Raw genomic sequence first — 15,157 nt, 5'->3', positions numbered from 1 at the left:
TAGGACTTCATTGACACAATTAGCAAAACAAAACAAATGATTATAACACCTTTTATTTAAGCCCGTGCTATTTAATGTATGTGCTTGCACTTTCATTACTCATTTGCTTGGTTGCAATACACAGTGATATCACCTTTCTGTGCTGCTAGAGCTAAAACAAAGCAAAAAGAAATCTTTTGGCTCTGAGCTGCTCTCTGCTGTTTTTATGACAGATGAACTAGAAAGCAATGTTGGGCAGGGAGTTATTTGAGTTTCCTTTCACTGCTTGCAAAGCATTATTTCCGGGCCTGGCAATTGACTGAGTTTGTGTGATAGCTTTCTTATCTTAAAATCGCAAACAAAAGTCCCAGCAACTTGATTCCCAGCACTGTTAGTAATATCAGGTTTTAAAAGGAAAAACAAAACAAAACAAATTTTGATGGCTTTATGCACATTGAATAACTAGAATCTTTATGACTAATTCCCTGGGCATTTGAAGCCACTTTGCTGAGAGGTTTTTATTTCATTTGAACATGGAGGTGTACTTGACTTGTTAGGAAGTGCAAACAGTTGTTTTACTGCAGAGCTGAGTGCTTCCAAGGTGTTAGGGTTTGTATCCAGCTGATACGTGGGGCTGTTTCCTCCACTTCAACCCAGAGTTGCTTTAGATGGTCATTTCTCTCTGAAATTAGGAAGGCAGAAAGTCCCGCTCAGCTGCTTCCAAGCAGCCTTTTACTGCCTTCTCTTCCCTGTTGGAGAAAACATGTAATTAGAGTAAAAAAAGAGAAAGAAAACTGTCTCCTTTCCCCAGTCAAAAGGGTTTTGGAAGGATGTGTTGGTTAGGTGACCTTTGTTTTGGTTGTTGTTTTATAGTCCTCTTTGTTTCACATCACTTGGGACCTGTGAGCCTCTGGAGATGGTGGTCCCATGGAGCCTATGCTCAATGTGTTTAAATAAACCAGGCTAATAGGGAAACAAATGAAAAAAGGGGAAAAGTGAAAAAAAAATCAAACAAACCTAAAAACTTCGTCCTGTGCAAAAGTAAATCGAAAGAGTTTGCATGGGAATAAGATAGGTGGGAAGAGCCTGTGCTTTCTACTTCCTTGTGGTTGCTCTCATATAATGGCTGTCCTTTTCCTCTCTCCAAAGGTCTCAGCCCTGTGCCTTCAACCACTCTGGAGTAATGCTGGGAGGAGCTCTCAGATTGATCCTTTCCATAGCTTCCAAGGATTTTTAGGATTATGGGATTTATGGACCTGCAAAATCCTCTGGAGAACGTCAGCCACCCACAAAACCATCTGGAAATTCTCCCTATCTTTCCTGGGTCACTGAGTGTTGGAAGGAGGCATCTCTGCTCTGAGGATTACAGCAAATCAGTCGCTTGCCATCCTTACTGGAATACCTCCCCTTTCAGTTGCTCGGAACAGAGAAATTATTGCAGAAGGCAGAAGAATATTTTTTCCCTTTCTCTGAGCTTTTGCAGTGCAGCAGTGGCCATGTCTGGGTATGTAGATGGTTTCCTCATTCTTCACCCAATTTCTTTTCCTGATGTTTAGGAACTGAATCATTCTGTTTCCTTACTAGCCTCTGCTAAAGGTAAGGCCTTTCCATCTCTTTAGCATCATACTCTGAAGATGGCTTTTCCTCATTAGAAAAGGGGTGGAGATGCTCACATCCACACCTCGTAATTCCTCCTGCACTGCCCCTGGCCACTCAGCAATTACTGATGTACTTACAGCACCACGCAGACACCGGCTGTGTGTGAACCTGCTTATCAGGCTTTGCCATGTAATTTCAGAGGAGATAATATGAGTATTCAATCCATTTTTTCTCATCTTAATTTAACAGTGCTTCTGTTGAAGAATGGCATCATTTAGAGGATGACATAAAAAAAGGAGATGGCTTTAAATTTTAACTTGAAAATTACTCGTATTCAATGTAGACATGGATAATTCAGCAATTGCAATGATAATTACAAATTTACATTTTTATAAAGATTTACAATGACTTCGATGTTTTTATAAAGGTGACTGAGCCTTTTTCTTTTCAACACCAGAACTGGATTGTTCTGTTGGTCTTTGGGGTGTCAGTTTGCTGTGAAAATCCCAGTTTTGACAGTTGCTCTGGAAGTGGTGGGGGATGAATCTACTCGTGTGCTGATGAACAGAATGCTTTTCTTAAAAAAAAAAAAAAAAAAAAAAAAGAATAGGGAATGGAGAAAAAAGTTACCTCTTTGAATCTAGATTCCAGATTTATTTATTTTGACTATACAAAAAAGAACTGCTAAGGGGAAATTGCTGAAAATGCTATTCTGCATTCCCATCAGCATGTGTGAGGCATTAAAAGTTTCATCTTATTGCTCTGTAAGCACAATTTTACATCAGATTAAAGGAAGGAAATGGAGCCAGGGGAACAAAATCAGTTGACTGTCTCTTGAATTTGATGTGATACTTAAGCCAGATTGAGAAGATAGACTGAGAATTAAAAGGTTCTTTGCTTTGACTAGCAGGAAAATTGAGTACTTGCTGTGCTTCTAACGGAGACTGTGGTTTTAACTGTGGGGAGTGAAAGCATCGTACCAGGGCTATGGAGTTTGTGTGTATTGCTTAGCCTTGGTGGTCAATGGAGGGCTCTGTGTAGAGCCAGCAGCCTGTGGGGTTTGGGGCAGAGACATGCTCATGGCTGGAATATCCAGTGTTTAACTTGACCTGCTCACTTGGTGTGTTGCAATCCAGCTCAAATGGTGTAGAAAATACGCTGAAAAGTTATTGTATTTCTTTTGCGTGGTGAAGCACATCTTCTGAACTTCTGAAGGCTGCATTCTCTGGTGGCTGAGACAGAGAAGAAAGGGAATTAGGAAATCTATTACCTGTAGCTGGCTCCTCCAGTAACCTCATCTGTGCCTCTGGTCAAGTCACTCAATTTTTTTTGTTTGTTTCATTCTGCCCTTGTAGGGTGATAACATTGTGTACAGCAGTATGTAGGCAACTTTCGAGGCAAGGCCCTTCATGGGTTGATCAGGAAAGTAGTTTAGCCCGTTTCTATCCCTTGTGAACACAGAATGCAATTTTCCAAGCAAGTGGAAATTCCCAGTGTTTTATTAACCACCTCCTAACAACTTCTAAGGCACCGAAGCAAGATCACTGGAAGTATGGGCTTTCTAACTACTATTTAAGCAAACATGGTTGATAACTAAAAAGCTCCTTTGTCAGCAGTGTGCTACAACACCATGAGCTTTATCTTTTGTACATAAGCAGGAGCTTGGAGCCAAAAAGTCCTAATTAGAGCCACGAACACCTGCAGAAGACCTAGAGTGCATGTACAAGATGTATTTATTGGTCTCCTCCCAGCCTTATTGCTCAGCCTTTCAGGAACAGCATCTCTGTAATCTGACGTGAGGGAGTTCCCTGGGATTCCTCTTTGTTTAAAGAGCAAAGTCAGTGTGATCACTGCTTGTATACTGGTTCCTTTGTCTTCAGTACAAGGTAGGGTGTAGGCTTCAATTCTGGAGTACTTGTGCCCCATAAAACAGGCTCTTGGTTGCTTTGCTCTTGTGATGCAGTTCCTTTGGTGCTTCTGCAAATGTTTGTTCAGGGATGGAACAAAACCTGTCCATCACTGGGTAATTTAGAGCAGCACCAGTGCTGTACATTGCATGGTTCTTCATTGCCACTAGGATTGCAGACGAGCTGCAGTAGATACATCCAAACTTTCTGTACTGCTTTGCCCGTTGCAAACTTAGTCCTGCCCATCCTGTCTCAGCTCAGAGACCCTTCACACCTGGGAGCCTGGCACCATGCAGGTGACATGGACTGGCAAACCTGGGATGCAGCTGCATCTCAATGCATCTCACTTGGCCTTGCTGCTTACTCTGTGTTGCATTGCTCTGGATCCATGCTACCTGTAGGTCTGTGGATAGATGCATGGTATTAAGTTAGATATTAGAAAAATGCGTTTTATTTCAGGTTGGATATTAGGAAAAGTTTATTGTCAGACGGAGTGGTGAGGCATTGGAACAGGATGTCCAGGGAGGAGTTGGAATCACCGTCTCTGGAGGTTTTCAGGAAACATGGAGGTGTGGTATGTAGGGACATGGTTTATTAGGATTGTGGTGTTGAGTGTACAGTTGGACAGGATGATCTTCATGGTCTTTTCCAACCTTTCTGAATCTGTGATCATTAATTAAAAAAAGGTTTCAGCTGATTGTGAAAGTGGTGTCACTGGGCGTACAAGTGTTTGTATGATTCAAACATGCATAGCTGATTTGGAGATTGTAACAGCATTGTAAAAGTCACAGCAGTGCTAAGTCGGTATTACTGTGGTTACATGAGAGTGAAAAAGCAGCCCTGGCACATTGCAGGGATGTTACAGCCATGAGTAACCCCTTGCACTCACTGGAGAGGAATTTTTTGGTGCCCAGCACAGACAAACACTGATACTACAGCTTTGCAGCAGTTTTCAAGTCTATCTCCAGCTGGCAGAAAATAAAGGAATTGCAACTATTTATTGGTTAAAGAAAAAAAAAAAAAAAAAAAAAAAAGCTACAAGCTGTAAAATAAATTTGACAATGTAGTTTTTCTTCTGAAATCTTAACTTTCTTTATGGTTCTCTGAGTTGACTTTGTGGAAGCCCAGCAAAGGAAGATGATTTAATCTACAGATAATGTCTCTTGATGGCTTGATGGTTTCCTGCTTCTAAAATTTACCCCCAGTTCTCTGGAACTGGGGCTTTAACTAGCTTTGGTTTTCAAATGGGATTTTTGAGGGTGGATGTAGTAAATGCAAGTGCTTTTAGAAATTTCTTATCTTGGGTGCCAAAAGCCTATCTGGCACTTCAAAAATATTTACGACTTAATATTTGAATTCACTTATTCTTCCAGGATGCTGCTTGGAGAATGTACTGGTGATACTGATGTTGAAATTTTGCTTTGATCTTACCCTTCCTTGTCCTTGTTGGAAGGATTTCATAGGATCATAGAGAATGGTTTGAGTTGGAAGGGACCTCAAGTGAAGATATAGCAGGGGTGAGTGCTGCTCACAGACCCTGCTGCTGCTGACCCTGGCGCTGCAGTTTGGAGAGCACTGACTTGAAATGCAGCAGTGAGAGCCAGCCTGAGCAAAGCTGATTAATCGCAGACCTCAGTCACTGGGTTATGCAAAATCGTAGTTTTGGTGGTCTTTCCTTTTTTTTTTTTTTTTTTTTTTTTTTTTTTTTTTTTTTTTTTTTTTTCTCCAAGGTCTGGAATGATCCTACTAGTTTGTGATGAATGGTCCTTTGTTTATTGTTTCAAGATGTTGCTCAGTGCTTTCCACTGACTAAACTGTCACAGTAGTTACTTTCAGGATATAGTTCTTCCTTAAAAGTGATCTTTGCTTTTGTGATGAATAACTGTTTGCAGTTCCTGACTTGCCATGCCTGTAAGTGCTGCCTGCTTGCAGACTCACTATTCTGCTTCAGATTGTCCTCAGGAAGAAACAGTGAAATACTAGCACATGCATTATGGCTAGAACCAGCAAAGCAAGGATGACATCTTGGTTACTGAATCCCTTGTACTACATTGCTGGGTTCTGCAGAGCCAGAGGTGCTGACAGGCTGTTTTCTTGGGCTCCCATTTGCTGAGCAGTTGATGGGGATTCATATTTAGGAGCTTGTTTTGAAATCTGCCTCATGCCACTAAAATGTAAAACCTCCAAAGCTGGCTGGCATCCTGAGGCATTGCGGGGCCCTTGAGGGGCTTTTCAGTAGAGGTGTTTGCAGTCACAGAGTCATAGAAAGGTTTGGTTGGAGTTGGAATTGAATGGGCTTTAAGTTTCCTTCCCTCTGCCATGGGCTGGCAACACCTCACCAGCTCAGGCTGCCCAGGGCCCCATCCAGCCTGGCTTGAAATCCTCCAAATATGGGGCATCCCCAGTTGCTCTGGGCAGCCTGTGCCAGCGCCTCGCTGCCCTGTAAAGAATTTACTCCTAACACTTAACCTGAATCTCCCCTCTTAGTTTGAAGCTGTTCCCCTCTTCCAGAACACGTAAGAATTCCCCTTCTGCTCTCCTACTCACAACTTCCTTCAAGGCACCTGAAGGCCGCAGTGAAGTCACCAGGAGCCTTCTCCAGACTGAACAAGCCCAGATCCCTCAGGCTTCCTTCCTTCCGTAGGAGCGATGGTTCCAGCCCTCTGATCGTCTTTGTGGGCCCTTCCATTGGACCCACTCCAACAGCTCCGTGTCTTTCTTGCTCTGCGGCCCCCAGACCTGATGTGACCGCGGTGCTGCAGGTGGGACCTCGCAAGGACAGAACCTAGAGGGGAGAAAATTTTCACCTGCCGACGAGGATGGGATTCGAACCCACGCGTGCAGAGCACAATGGATTAGCAGTCCATCGCCTTAACCACTCGGCCACCTCGTCTGCCTTGTCTGTCTCCTTGAGTTTATTGTGAAAATGTAAATGTTGTGGCACAACGTGCTGGGTAGGAGTCACAGCTCTGGTGTTGCTCTCAGGCTGTGCTCCAAGGAAGAATCCTCCTGACGCTGCCATTGCATGTGGACATGTAGGAGGATGTCAGCTGAGGATCCTTGGAGGTCGGGAGAAGTTGACTGGTTGGAGTCGGGGATGTGCCACCGCCTGTCCTGCTGGCACTGTCACTTGTTCTCCTTGCAGGGAGAAACTCCTCTTGCTGTGATCCCTGCACAGTTTTATCTCATGCTGAGCAGTTCACATCAGCATCAGGTGGTTTTTGTTTGACCCGTGCCCTGCTTCTAAATGTAATAACAAGGTACTGGGAAAAAAAGTAATCTCCCAGATAAGCATTTTTTCCTACTCTTCTGTAATTCGTGTGGGAGCTGGCTTACTCTGCTGCCGGATGACTAAGGAGGAAATTCTTTTTTGGTTAGGGCAATGCTCCTAGTCCACTGGAATTTGTTTTATCACAGGTTTATCACTTCCACCCTTGGAATTCATAACCGTTACAGCGTGGGGCAGAAAAAATAATGGTGACTGCAAGTTATGCTGTTTTTCTTCCGTGAAAAGGATGCCGCGTAGCTGAAAGGCTTTCTCAGGTTTGCTCTGTTTTGCATAGGGATTTTGCTCCATATCCGGGTGTCTTTGTAACAAATTAACTGGGAATGAGTCTTGAATATTCTAGCAGCTGCCATCTTTGAAGTGTGTATTTTTTCCATATGCTTAAGTTAATTAATGCTCGTATCTTGAGTGTAGGTGAGTGTAGCTCTGCTTATTGTACAGATAGGGAGGAGGTTCTGATTTATCGTGGCTCAACCAAGGGATGGCAGGGTCAACGTCAAGTTTATGTCTGAAGAGTTTCTGGTTCATCTTGTTAATCTCCATTACCTCCCCTTTTTATAGGGAATCTGGATGTGTATATCTGGAGGACACAGCTGGGATCTGGATGTGCCATGCCCTTCAGAAGCCATGCTTGTTGGCTGAACGTGTTTATTCTAACAGCATTCGCTTTGCTGCTGTGTTACTGTGATTTCAGCACCAATCCCTCCAAGCAGCCTGACAGGGCTTCTAAAGGGGTTTGACACTCCAAAGCATCGTTTACTTGCAAAAGTATTATTATATTTTGCATATTTATTATTCATCTCTTGTGCTAAAACTGACACTACATCATAAAATTGCTCTTAGATTTCAGAGCTTTGAGCAAAAGCTGTTTTTGTCCCTGTATGCCAATGACAGCTCTGGGAAGTGCCATAGCCTTTGTATCTCTATAGTCCCCTTTTATGAATTGTGAGTGATGGCAGGGAAGTATAAAAGAGAGCAGCGGAGCCGGTTTGATGTTCATAAAAGGCTTTGATAAAAGATGCAGTGCATAGACCTGATATTATATCCTATTTTTAACTTCATAAGCACAAAGTGCTCAGATCCAATATTTATGTAAGATGGAAAGATGTGTTTTTTCTTTTTTCTTTTTTTTTTTTTTTTGACCAAGTGAAGCAAAACAAAACGTCTCCCTTCTGCATTCCAGTAAAACTTTGTGTCTTCCATGGAGGCAGAGGAGTCTGGCTGGGGGTCGATGCTTGCTGCCTGCAGGCTGGCACCTAGGACAACAGTTGGCACAGTTTGGGAGTTACCAGCTCCCAAAGCTAGCACAGCACCACAAGGCAGAGTGCAGCCTCTAGGTGCAGGAAAGTGCAACTTTCCTATGAGCCCAGCTGTGTTTCCCACCGTTAACCGGTCCCCCAAGAAGTAGAAAAATAAACCATTTGAAAGCAAGAGCAGCTCTTCTCATTTCTGTACAAGTCAGATTACGGTAAAGGCATCTCTATAATAAGCAGCTTTGCTTGCTCAGTAGGAGATGAGAGGCTGTGTGCAGACAGGGTAATTTGGGTTTTACTGATGAAAGCACTTGTCATTATTTCCAGCCTCCTACATGTTTCGGTGTTCTCTTTAATCTCTTCTATCAGCCTTCTTACTTGCGGTGTGCCTGTGTACTCATGCATATTCATGTGCAGGGCTGTGATTCAGGAATGCACATACAGGCACATGCCTAAAGCTTAATAAGGTGCTTTCCTGTCTGCGTGTGCATATGCACGCAGGAAACTGTGCAAGTAGAAGGGCGTGCAGCATGTGCACGTCACAGTAGCATCGTTATTTATTGGTGTGATTGGGTTGCTGGTTCATACACGGACCTGCAACCTGGGTATCAAGAATCCCAATAGTCTCAGCATGCAAACCTGATTTTGATAGTACTTTGATGCTTGTCTTGCTTGACGCCACATCTATTTTCTGTTAGGGAGAAGTGTTAACACCCTGTGCAGTGGAGAACAAGCCCTGTTATTCCCTAGAGAAGCCCAGAACAGAGTCCAATCTTGCTGCAGCTCTGAGAAAAATTTAAGGTTGATCAGATAAGCATTAGCAAACAGCTGTTAGTGGTGGTTTTGAGTCTTTCAGCAATCCATGTTCATCCGTGGGTCCGCTCAAAGCTGGAGTTACATTGGAAGTAATTGGATTTGGGCAAAGTTGTCTCAGTCTCTCACCTGTCCGAGGTGCATAAGCCACTTTCTACTCAAGTCTAAGTATGTAAGTGCATTTATATGCCAAGTGTTCACCTGTACCCACAGATATTTTTAATTGGATGAATAAGTTGTAATCACCGTATCTAAAAAGCAGTCTAATTTTTTGGTTGCTCACCTGTAATGCTGTGCAGCATTATGTGTAGGAGGTGCTGTAATGCTTTGCAGTGTGACGTGCTGGGCATAGAGAGCTTCTAGCAGAGGCATATCTGCAAATCCAAGTGTCTTTTCATCTTGTGGAAGATCGTCAGTTTTAGTGTTCCTGGTTATTCTGTAGGGCACTGTGGGACTGTGGTACCCAGCTCTGGTTAGGCTGCTCCGCAAATACTGTGTTCAGTTTTGGGCCCCTCATTACAAGAAACACATCAAGGCTCTGGAGCATGTCCAGAGAAGGGCAATGAAGCTGCAAAGGGTCTGGAGCACAATTATGGGAAGCAGCTGTGAGATTGTGTAGCCTGAAGAAAAGGCTCTGGGTAGACTTTATTGCTCTCTACAGTCCCCTTAAAGGAGGTCGTGGTGAGGTGGGGGTCAGCCTCTGCTCCCAGGTAACAGTGACAGGACTATAGGGAGTGACCTCAAGTTGCATCAGGGGATGTTCAGGTTGAATATTAGGAAGAATTTCTTCTCAGAAAGAGTGGTTGGACATTGGAACTGGCTGCCCAGGGAAGTGGTGGAGTCACCACCCCTGCAGGTGTTTAAGGGACATAGGTTAGTGGGCATGGTGGGAATGGGTTGATGGTTGGATGTGATGATCTTAGTGGTCTTTTTCAATCTTAATGATTCTATGAATTTGTACCACTGAAGTAGATACTGTGATCAGAAAAGCTGGTCCTTAATGCAGAAAAGAGAAGGGACAGTTAGTAGTACTCAGAGTAGTACTTGTTGGCATGGACTTAAAACTAGGCTGTCCTCACTTGCACTGGATTGACTCCACCAGCTCAAATGTTCTGAGGTGTTTGCAACTGCCTTGCTGCATGCTGTAAAGCAGTTCACTTGCTTACACTGAATTTTCAGGAGCAATTGATTTGTTCGACTGCATGTCATAGAGAGCCAGGCTCTTAAGTGCACCAAGAGCTCTCCCAAATGGGCTGTAGCATCCAGCAGAGCTCTGCCAAAGCGTTGGATGAAAAATGGCCCTTGGCTTTCAGGAGCTGTATTTCCTTTGAAACAGAGCAACTGCATTGCTTAGCTTCACAGGACTGGTGGTAAGGGGAAAACCAAAGTGAAGCAGTGACAAGGTGCAGAGATGCCAGGGGTGCAGGGTGCTGACTCCCAGCAGGAGGGACCCTAAAAGCAGACTTGGTGCTGGAGGGAAGCATTCTCATTCTACATGTACCTGTCCGTTTGTTCCAGCCAGATTTTATGGGCTTTCTTATTCAGCAAGTGCTTGTGTGTAGCTGTGCTGAAGCAGGGTCCCAGCAGGAGGAGTGCTGCTGGCTGTGGGAGGCAACCCAAAACAACAACAAGAGAAAGTGTCCAGATGAAAGGTCTGGTAAGCCTCAGAGTCTCCTCTGCCTTGTTTTCAAGCTCTTCTGTAATCAGCTGTCATATTGGGGTCTGGGCATCGTGGAGCTCAGCAAGTAGGGGCTGAAACTTAAACAAACAGTGACTCTTCTATAAATATTTAGCTCGCACTGTTTAGGAACTGCTGGAGCAGGAGACAAAATACATTTCAAGTTCATAACTGTCTGAAAAAACTACTGGAGGATGGCGCTTGATCAGTGGACCTGTTGACATGCAGGTTTTCCCCTGTTTTTCCAGAAGAAAAGGACTTACTTAAGCACCCTTTGCAGAGAAGTGAGATTGTGCTCTGCCAGTGTTTGCATGTATTGTTTCTCCAAAAATACACTAGCAACGGTAAGACTGAGTTCCGTTAAGCTTGCCCTGCAAGCGCCTGACAGCAGGGCTTGCCTCAGGACAGTTGCCACTTCTCTGGTGGAGAACTAATTTTGTCTTTGTTTTCACTGCAGCGGGCAGAAGCAACTTCAGGGACTGCGTCCTCTCCTTTGAGATCAGAGGCACTGTGGTTTTAGTGGCTGCCACGCAGGTTGCAGAGGTTGGATTGCTCTGTGCTGCTTGGGTTTGGGTACTGATCCAGAGGGCTCCAGATCTTGGGGCTTTAGGCTTTGTGCCCCATGTTGTTGCAGTATGATGGTCCAAGCCAAAGCATCACTGAGATTAATGGGTTTCAGAGCATGACTGTGCTGCACTGGAGTTTCAAATTAGTGTGAAGATGTCCTGCTGTTTGGTGTCCAAGAGGAGCTGGGACTTCTTGCTGGCAGTCTGAGAGATGGAGGAAAAGGATAATGACCCTTTCTCTGCAAACATCTGGAAGTCGAGAATGCAGCTGTGGGGCATGAAGACCTTTATGAGCACATACTTTGGCTGGCTGCCATGATACCAGGATAGTTGCTTGCTGCGTGGCCAGGCCGTGTGAGCAGCCCTAAATCTTGGGCTGCCACATTGTTCCTGCTCTTGCAAAAGCCTCGATAGGGAGGTGGGCCTGTCCCTGTCAGCCTTTCTTTGCCTCTTAAATATGAAGATAATATCCTTTGTTTACCTTGCAGAACTCTTGCAAGAATGGGAAAGAATGAAACACGCTGATAAGAAATGGTATCAGTAGCTGAGACGGGCAGATGCACATGTGCTTTGAATAAGGAGAACGCTTCACTGGCACAGCCAAAGGTCTGGGATTGTTGATTAAAAAGAAAAGAAGATCAATTATCGATTGTTTTATTTCTTCCCTTGTATTCTAAAACAAAGCAGTTTAAAAAAAAAAAAAAAAAAACAAAACAAAACAAAAAAACACCAAAAACTTTTTTTATTAACTTTTTTTTCCCAGTGCCTGCCCTGCCGCTTTGTACCAGAGTTGTCTTTGCCAAAATGCCAATCACCCCTGCCACCCTGCTCCTCCCTGCTGCACATTGCTCAAAAAAACTTTACTCAGTGATGAAAATTCCTGAATTTTGCTGTGGAAGAAAGAAATTTAGAGTGCAGAAGGGCGTAGGAGTTGACTTGTGGAGCAGCTCCACCAGCTGCTGCCTGGTCTTTTGGAGGAAAGCAGCACTGGCACAGGTTGCCCAGAGAGATTGTGGGGTCTTTCCTTGGAGATCTCCAAAAGCCAGCTGGATATGGTCCTGGACCAGTTTGCTCAGGGCCTTGTCCAGCCTGACTTTGAATGTCTTCAAGGAGGGGCATCCACCATCTCTCTGGTCCCTGCCAACTTGTAGAGGTGAGGGTTTCATAGATAGATTCAGGCAGTTGAACAATACAGTGGAAAACCAGTGAGCTAGTTCCTTAACTGAACCTCTTTGCCATCAGCCTGAAGCATGTGATTGACCTTATCTTAAGTTGCAAAATTAAAAAGGAAAAAAAAACCAAACTGATAACTTGTCAGAGGAGAGCAAGTGTAGCAAAATATTTTGCATCCCTTGCAAGAAGTTTGGTGTTTGCTTGAACTGCCTTTGCCCCTAGCTCTACTCCTCTTTCTGAAGCTGTGAGGAGAACTCAGCAGAAGTGCAAGCAGTGCCTGAGTGCTTTGTATGCAAGGACAAGAGGTAATGGCTGTAAGTTGTGCTGGGAGACGTTCAGGTTGGTTATTAGGAAAAACTTCTCAGAAGGGGTGGTGAGACATTGGCACAGGCTGCCCAGGGAGTGGTGGAGTCTCTGTCCGTGGAGGTATTCAAGAACCATGGAAATGTGGCACTGAGGGGCATGGGTTAGTGGGCATGGTGGGGACTGGCTGATGGTTGGACTAGATGACTAGATGATCTTTTCCAGCCTTACTGATATTACGATTCTGTGATTCAGGGAGGGGCCACAGAGCCAATGTGGGGCAAGGGCGAGTAAGGGAAAGGTAAATTATTTGGTTGCCAGCTCATTGAAACCGCTTTTGGTGCTTGAGAGAAAACGTCAGTGTTTGAGTTGGATGTGACAGCGGGCTTGATGGTTTTTCTCTTTCAATAGTTTCTTTGAATGTTCTTTTTAATTTAAAAGGAGGGTTTAAAATTATTAGTGTTTTGCCTCCCATGCAGAGGGATTCCAAAGCTCTCTGCAAATCTCTGCTACAACATCTAATGTAAAAAATAGCCTCATGGTTTTTCCCAACTTCATCCTTGACAGAAGCCACTCTTTGAATTCACGCAAAGCACTAAATCTGCAGAAGTGAAGAAAGGGGACGTTGATTTATGTAGAAGGTAATTTTCTTAAATGGTGTTGAGCCAGAAAATACAAAGATGATAATGATTTTTCTTTTGGCATAGGCTTTCCAGATTTCCATGTTTCTGACTTGCTGAAGCAACGCCTCCTGCCAGGGCTGAGTGTCGGTGCTCGCACTGGGATGCTGAGCACTGCCCAAGAGGGGAAGGTGCCCAAATTCCGCAGCATCCCAGCACAGGAGGCAGGGACCAGAGCCAAGGCTCTGGACATTAGCCTGTGCAAAAGCTGCAGTGAGAGCTAAAGCCTCCTGTTGGATTTATGACACGTTTGCCTGTTGAACCTCCCTGTTCACTTTGGGTATTTGTCCTGATTTTGTACCAAATCTCCTTGCTACTTGAACTGATCCATAGGCAAGCAGAAAGAATAAATTATTATAACTTTGGCTCAGGGCAGCTGTCCAAGGGATATATTGGGACACACTTGGCCTTTGAAAAGAGGGACTTCAGTCTCCAGGCCTGTCAGTCCCTCTGGCTCCTGGAAGTTTTCCTTCCAAATGGTTACTTCTAACCTCATTGAAGAAGTTTGTGTTTTTCAGGGCTATGATTAATTCCGTTTTTACGCTTCGTTGCAAAATGCCACACAATAAATGAGACCAGCAGGGTGGTGTTTTATAGTGGGGGAGTGGAAAACATCAAACAAATGCTTTCAGATGCTGTTTTGGAGCAGTGGTGTGTGTGTGTGTTGTATAATCTCTTGCAAACTGTGGGGTTTTGTTCCTATTAAAAGGAAGGGGGAAAAAAAAAAAAAAGCTTCATATGTGGAAAGAATGTTAGAAATAGTTGAGAAATTGAATAATTACAGTCTTTTTGCACCGGGTCAGTGAAAGCTAAGTGAAGGTGCAGAGTTGCAAAGTAATACATCACTGAAAACTGGCAGAGCACACTCTTTCATCTCAGGTCTATGTTCCTGAGAGTCAGATGGCATCTCTGAGTCATGGGTGGAGATTGCCTCTCACTCTCTCATTGCTCCCCGGCATCTTCCTACAGATCTGAAAGTTCTCAGGGTACCCTGTGCTGTGTGGTGCAGAGTTGTGGGCAGCACTCAGCCCTTCCCTGTCCCAGGAATGCTGGCCTGTTGCCTTCACTGAGCACCACTGGATCCATCTGCGTGCTCTCCGTCACTTTCTGTGGAGGAGATCCTCCTTACTGAATGGGAAGGTATGTGATCCTAGTTGTGCTTCACTGACTTCAGTTTTCCTTCCCTGGCATGGCCTCTTGGTACCACATGGTCGAGGGCCTGAGTCATGTCACCACAGGAATGTGAGACTCATTATCAACCTCAAATGAGGCTTATTATACCTCTGAAGTGTTCAGTGACAAATGGAGCTGCAGCATGAGGTACTGGCCCTGCTGCAGGAGCCCTCAGCTTCCCAGGAAAGCTCTCAGTCTCAGTATCAGACCTTACAGAAAAGAGGCTGAAGCATTGTTGTGTGCCCAGATTCTGCATACTGAGGACTCACAGGATGCTCGTATATGATACTGAGATTTATTTCCTGGTAGGACGTTGGCTCACCTGGTAGGACAGAGCTCACCTGTGGCTGTGTGCGCATCCTTGACCCATGAAAAGCATGAGCAAACAGCCCCGAGTCTGCACATGTGGCCTAGTTCCTTCTCTTTGTCTATAGTGTTTCCTCCTGTCCTCCTTCCCTGGAAAGCAACAGCCTTGTTTGTTGTCCAGGGTGCCTTTTTCTTCCTTCAAGCCACTTGCTTTTCATGCTGTTTTGGTTCCTGATAAGCAGTGGGAATGACAGGAATGAGGTGATGGTTACCCGTGAGCGTTCAGCTCCCACTGCCCGCAGACTCATCCTGTCAGCATGTGCAGCCCTCATGCCAGTGACACGGGTGTTTTCTCATTAAAAATAGACCACAGACAATGCCACTTCCCGAGGACTGTGATTTATCATTTAACAACAAGTGGTTACTCATTTCCTTTGGAAA

The 15,157-nt window shown here is 44.5% G+C and overlaps 1 long non-coding RNA gene and 1 other non-coding gene across 18 annotated transcripts in view; one reads left to right on the top strand and one right to left on the bottom strand.

The window, feature by feature from the left end:
* Nucleotides 1–15,157, top strand: part of LOC122168057 — a 237,349-nt gene that overhangs the window by 38,038 nt on the left and 184,154 nt on the right. For all 17 annotated transcript variants that reach the window (XR_006171152.1, XR_006171166.1, XR_006171167.1 and 14 more), the window contains one exon: nt 1,129–1,483. This is a non-coding gene — a long non-coding RNA (uncharacterized LOC122168057). The remainder of the gene's footprint in view (nt 1–1,128; nt 1,484–15,157) is intronic.
* TRNAS-GCU lies at nt 6,297–6,378 on the bottom strand. Its single transcript has one exon. It is a non-coding gene; the product is annotated as a tRNA-Ser (tRNA).

The sequence above is a fragment of the Centrocercus urophasianus genome, unplaced genomic scaffold (assembly GCF_019232065.1).
Source record: "Centrocercus urophasianus isolate 14NV4802_14NV808 unplaced genomic scaffold, USGS_Curo_1.0 seq_11, whole genome shotgun sequence".
In the NCBI taxonomy this organism is placed as follows: domain Eukaryota; kingdom Metazoa; phylum Chordata; class Aves; order Galliformes; family Phasianidae; genus Centrocercus; species Centrocercus urophasianus.
The sequence above is the reverse complement of the archived record's forward strand: the minus strand, read 5'-3'. Positions and strand labels throughout refer to the sequence as shown.